A 6,285-nucleotide genomic window follows, 5' to 3' on the forward strand; every position below is an offset into this window, starting at 1 on the left:
TCTGTCAGTGTGTCCGGGGGGTCAGTGTTGCTGTTGGTCAGTGTCACATTTGTTGCTGTAACATGACTCACCTGAGAACAAAACAGCAATCGCTGTTTGTCAGTTGGATTTTTATACATCGCTACATGTTTGAGACAGGATAATGTTTGACTCACTTATGCCTTCTATCTGTGTTTTGAAGAGCTTATAATTTTGTGTATTTTGTGAATGTATTGTACAGTACAACCAGATCAATAGAGAATGAAAACCAAGCAGTTACAGTATTTCGCCATGTAATTTGTACCCCTCTATCATTTTGTAGAATTAATTGAATGTATACAAAACCTGGTACATGGCCGTTAAATGTAACTTATTTCTTTTTATTTTCTACCCAAATGATTAATGCCTGTAAGTACCTGTGTATTTTTGTGCATCTTTGACTAGATGCATAACTAGCATTTACCAAAAGAAGCATGATATCAATTAATGTTTCTTTCTATTGCCTTTGTGTATTGTGAAGCTGTTTAGCTGCTGTCAAAACAATCTGAATTATATGAGGTTGCACTTATAGTTGGCAGTCTACCTGCACTGACTTCACACTCACTGTTGTGGAGTGAAACGTATTGATTGGTTAGTCGAGCAGCGTACTGTACTTTGCTGTTTTGGTCACTCATTTCATGTCTTTTTACCCATTTCTATTCGACTGCCTAGTTGATTTAATTCTGTTACTGTACACTAGCATAGTAGCACACTAGCATAGTAGTTCACTGTGACCTTACAGTATGTGACCCAGATACTGTATTTTCAATGTCCATTCACTCATCCAAATACAACAGTCCATGTGCGTTTTACTGCCACCTTCTTGACTCAATTATTTGATGAGGAAAAAATCAACTGGAACATTTTTATGTAATAGGCTAATTGTGCAATATTCCGTATAAGTGACCTAGTTTCTCAAGACTTGAGAAGTGGTTATGATTATGATGTATGCTCCTGTGTTTCAAAATTCCTTTTTTTAATGTGTGGAATGTTTGCCTCTTAGTAATTACTGTGTACATGCCTCCTATGCTGTAGTTTCCCTGGAGTCACTGTGCTTGCCTGTCTGTCTGTCTGTCTTGTATCTACAGTAGACATACTGTACAGTAATTGCAGTGAGATGACAATGTTATTGTTTCATTGGTTCCCAGAAACATCCGTTTTGTGATGCTTTTTACATCCAATCAAGCTGCTTTCCAACTGGCAAGTCCAACTCTTCCACCTCCCAACTCCCAATCAGCTACTGAAGTCTATTTAAATTAGACTGAAGGAATAAATATATCAAGTGTTATCAGCCTCTGTGTAAAACAAAACAGACAATGAACCTGGGTTGAAACGTGCTATTGTGATTTTTTTTTTCTCCAAAAATGTATTTTAATCTGTCTCTCCAATTCTTAATAATGCATGATTTCAGCTGCACAACAGTTGTTCAGAATCCGTTTCAAAAAAGGTCAGAAACTCATGTCGCTCCTGCTCCACTGAAGCAGAGTGGAAGGTGGATGTTTTTGCAGTTTCTCAGACACCATAAATATGTAATAGTGTCAGATCACAATAGAAGTGCAGGACCCGGAGCTGTCTGCTCTCCCCCAGGCCGCTGCTCTGCCACCAGGACGGGACCGGGCTGCGGGTTCCCAGGCGCATGGAGGTTGGCCTCTGGACCACAGGCAAGCTAGCGCTCACGAGCATGACCGTTACTGACCATTCATCCTTAGAGCTTTTTCAGAGTTTTCTCTGAAAGATTTGAATCCTCAGCAGCCTGCCTAATGGTGAGTAGCTTCTACTCTACCCATATACATCTTGTTTGAAGTACAGTAGGCAAAATGTTAATAGTGTGTAACGTGTCAAATATGCATGCTGGAAAACCTTGTTAGTGCACAGGTACAGTTATGGTTTGTGATGCTTGTGGGAATTTACTCTCTTTTGCACAATTTTAACCAAATCTAACCTTGTTTTTTGTGTGTTTTTGGCTGATGGCGAGACATCGGCTCTACTGAGTGTGACAAGGTAGCTGGTGTGACCATTTCCCCCTAGAGACAGTAGGTGTAACTACACCCTCACCCCCTCCCCTCAGAGAAATCAGGGAGTTCATTGAGTGCTAAAAAGGTGGCATTGTCTTCAATGTGTTCATTGTCACAGGGATTGTCCAATATTCCGTCCCTTGCTCGCTTGCTCGGTCTGTTTTGTTAACCCTTGCACTATAGATTCCGACTAGCAAATAGAGGGTTTTCACGGCCGGCCATGTTGGTGGTTTAAGCTTGGGTTTAGCAGGTGTAAGCTCAGGTTTAGGCTAACGACTAGATAGATAAGTAGATAGATAGGTCTATCTACCTGTCTATTGATCTATCTAGCTAGCTAGCTAGCTACATTCAGTAGCTTCAACCTCCAACTTGGCCGACTGATGACTGGCCGTGAAGACCCTCTATAGAGCACTGATTTTTTCACTAAATGGCACAAATCCAGTGATATCCACTCATGGAGCTATTATGGTATTCACTAGCCTGGCTTCCAGACCCTAATCACGTGATCTCACATGCTGTTTGTCTATGGTGGAGAGAGATCACGATCGCAAAGCCAGGCTAGTGGATATCAGTGGATAAGTGCCATTTAAGTGCAAAACAGTGCTTTTCATATAAAAAGTCGGGGGCTGCAACTGTAGCCACCTCAGAGAAAAGGGTTTCATATTTTGAAAATTGTGTTCACTTCGGTGAATAACAAAATAATATTCTCTGTAGATGCGGTAATGTAGACCGAGTGAAAAAGTATATTGTGCAAAGAATGGTTCCTGGCAGGGCGCTATACCGGGGTATAGCCCTGAATAGTATAGCAGACCTAGCCTAGATATATGGATGTAATAGCTAGCCTAGCTACAGTATGCATAGCTAATGCTAAGTGTTTGGTGTCGCAGCTTCATGTTCAAGTTCACTTTAATCAGTGCACACGGCACAGCGAAACCCATTGCATCCCGCGAGGCAGATCTTAAGCTCTCCCAGCCCTCTCTCTCTGCTTCTCGCTGCCAGGGAACAGAGCGGCAAGTTTGACAGTCTTGTACTAGAAAGAACTCCCTGACTCACTCCGGTGGAGAGGAAGAGTTTATTCAAGGCTATACTGTCAGACTGGTATATGCCTATACTTCAGTGGAGGCTCGTCCATTGAGGCAGGGGAGGACAGTCCTCAGTTTTTGGAGAGAAGAGAGGGATTAAAATATAAATATATGAATTTATTTATTCATAATTAATATTATCTCAGTTTTGTTCATAAAGCAGTTTTCTCTATGGATAAAAACCCATTATTGAAATTCTAAAGCTCCAACAGTGACATCTATAACATGCAGCTGGAGGACCCATAGATATCTATGGAAGGGAGGCTAATTCCCGCAAATAACCGCAAGGGAGGACAGTACTCCGGCCCTGTCTGAACAGGATTCAGATATTGACATTTTGTTAGTCCAATCACATTCCAGATTCCAGATTTACCACAGTGAAGGCCGATTGGGTCGGCGTTGATGTCTGTGTTTCTCTTCCCTGTGCCATTGGAGACATTTTGTGTGTTCGTAGCTCCGTAATATAATACATCCGAAAGTATTATGGGACATATTATACATCAAACTGTTTGTCTATTTGTCTTGATTCTAGCCATCTAAATATCTAAGCTGACATAAATACTTTTTAAGCTAGAGTCGTCTGAACATGACAGTTCCACTGGCTGGCTATAGCCGGTAACGTTAGCTACGAGGTGCACGTCAGGCTACGACATAGGCAGGCGCGCAGATTGGCTGGAGGCGCAAACTGTCGGCAACTCGTCCAAAACATTTCTATAGACTGGGTCGCAACCACACCGGATCGGAGAAATCCACAGCCTGGCTCCTGCTTGCGTGATAATTGATCGCTTTGCCGTGCTTATTCCTCATCCAGTGATGGATGGGTGGATGGAAAACTTTCAAATGAATGTTCATATTGCTGTGATAATTGTAGCTGTAGCAACATAAGAGTGGCAGCTTTGACAGCATCCCAAATGAGCTAATCCCATAGCTGTACCATTGCTAGCTAGCCATGAGCGAACTGTTGGATACTGCATTTACTGTGCAACGTATTCCATTGTCCAGTTGTCAAATCTATTTGCCAACAAACTGTTTGAGAGCCAGCACACCTCAGTGTCCCCTAATCAAAAACATTTTCATTTTCAAAAAACATTTTCCATGTATCACCTAACCTCTCCAGCACCTCACCAATATCCATTATTTTCTCTCTTTAGAGAAAAGTACAATCCATTACAACAACTATTGCTTACAATGTTTTTTTGTTGTTTTGTAACATTTTATCATGAATATGATAAATAAATGCTGCATGTAGTTAAAGAAAGTGTTATTCAGTTTTTCATAGGCTAAAATTGACTGTAAATCCACTTCAAAGTTGATATTTCAAATAATAACTGACTGAGGGAAAGTGCCCCCCCGGCGCCCATGGGCGGTTCGCCTCTCTTCCTCCTGTCCTCCTCAGTTTTTTGAGTCACCAGCCGCCACTGCTATACTTGGACATGCATCAAATAAACTGAACTATAGTTTAATTTAATATTATGTATACATTAATATATCCTGCACAATAATTGAATTAGCTCTTACCCCTGGGTTAGTTAACTGGCTATCAGTCTTATTGTGAAACTTTGCAATTTGCCATTAGCAGACAGCATCATAGTTGACAAAAGCACACGTGCATCATTGGAATTTCAATAATTTATTTGGGATTTAACGTTTAAAACTGAACATGGAAACTCAATACTACCAGAGTACATTTCAACCTGCTACCATCAATGCCCCCATGACAATGTTTTGCAGAAATAATGATTTGGTGTTATAAATTATAAAAGGAGAATAACCCCCCCATGACTTTACATATCAAGCCCCTCTGCACAACACTGCAATTCAAGGCCTTAGGACAAGTGAGTTTGATCAAGCGAAGATGTCATTGTGAGAAGTAGGCTATGTAAATACATGGCATAAAAAGTTGTTGGTACTGTAGGCCTACATCTTTATTGTCCCAGAGGGTAATAGTTGTGCATAAAGGCCATCAGCATTAAGCCAGGCTTGACCTGGTATAGTTAACTATGACCTACAGTACATTTAGGTAATTTACTTGAATAGCCACAAGAGGGTAGCATGACCAAGATAAATATCCTTCTTACTTGTGTTTGCTATGCATTCCCTGCATTGCCTAATAAGCAGTGACAACATGGACATATTCAATCATGGAAAATGGTTTAAAAATGTTTTACCTCTGTTATTTACTAAATGTCTCTACATCTGTCTCTCTCTCTCTTTGTATGTCTCTCTCTCTCTCTCTCTCTCTTTGTATCTCTCAACCATTGAAGGATGTTACTGTAATGTGCCATCTGCAATCTTTCAGTGTTCATTCAGTCTGCAAGTGGGTGGGTATTATATGTGATTATATTATAAGTCATACGGTTCTTAGGTGAAGCAGTTGCCAAAATAGGCAACATCTGGCTTCTGTTGTCATAACAAAGCAGTCTCCTTGTTGGGCAAAGCCATGGGGATTTCCTCAACACTGAGAAATGTGGTTAAACTTTGTGGGCCCTATCTGTCTCCACAGCAGGGGCTGGCCTGGGCTGGCCAGCTTGACTTCAGCCACCCCGGAGCCCCCCTCTGACCAGGCAGTAGAGACAGGACAGGATGTCTGGAGGTGTTTTAAAGAGGATTCAACCACATGCCTGTTTACTTCTCTTCTCCATCTGCACCACAGAACAAAACAGCCCTCGCCCGCGCTTCATCCAAACTCAGCCCTCTTAACAGCTAACAGGCCAGGCCTCGAAAAGCAGGCCAGTGACTGTCCCCCTTCAACCCCAGAGATTTGCCTCACCAAAAGCTTGGGATCAATCTCAATTTGATTTCAGGTCTTATCTGTGCTCTCAAATATTTGATTTGGTTTCAGGTCTTATCTGCCCGGCGCAGGCGCGTCCCACCTGACGGTCTGGGAGCAGCAGTGGGAGACCTCCTCAGGGAGTCGGTCCAGTCTGCCCTGGCCCACTGGCATCAGGAGCAGCTGCAGGGAGGACAGAGCAAGGTCGCGAGCTGGACGAGGCTGGACCACCTGGGAGCCCGAGAGCTCCCCTCCTCCTGGAGGACTGACCTGGCAGGAAAGACATCAGCGCTTCATCTACAGTATGGTATAGTACAGTCTCAATGTATTATTTCAGTGATTGTCTATTTTGAGTGACCTTGTTTTTTTTGAGTGACCATGAAAGCTTTTTTGAGTGACC

Source organism: Borostomias antarcticus (genome assembly GCF_949987555.1).
Source record: "Borostomias antarcticus genome assembly, chromosome: 9".
NCBI classification, from domain to species: domain Eukaryota; kingdom Metazoa; phylum Chordata; class Actinopteri; order Stomiiformes; family Stomiidae; genus Borostomias; species Borostomias antarcticus.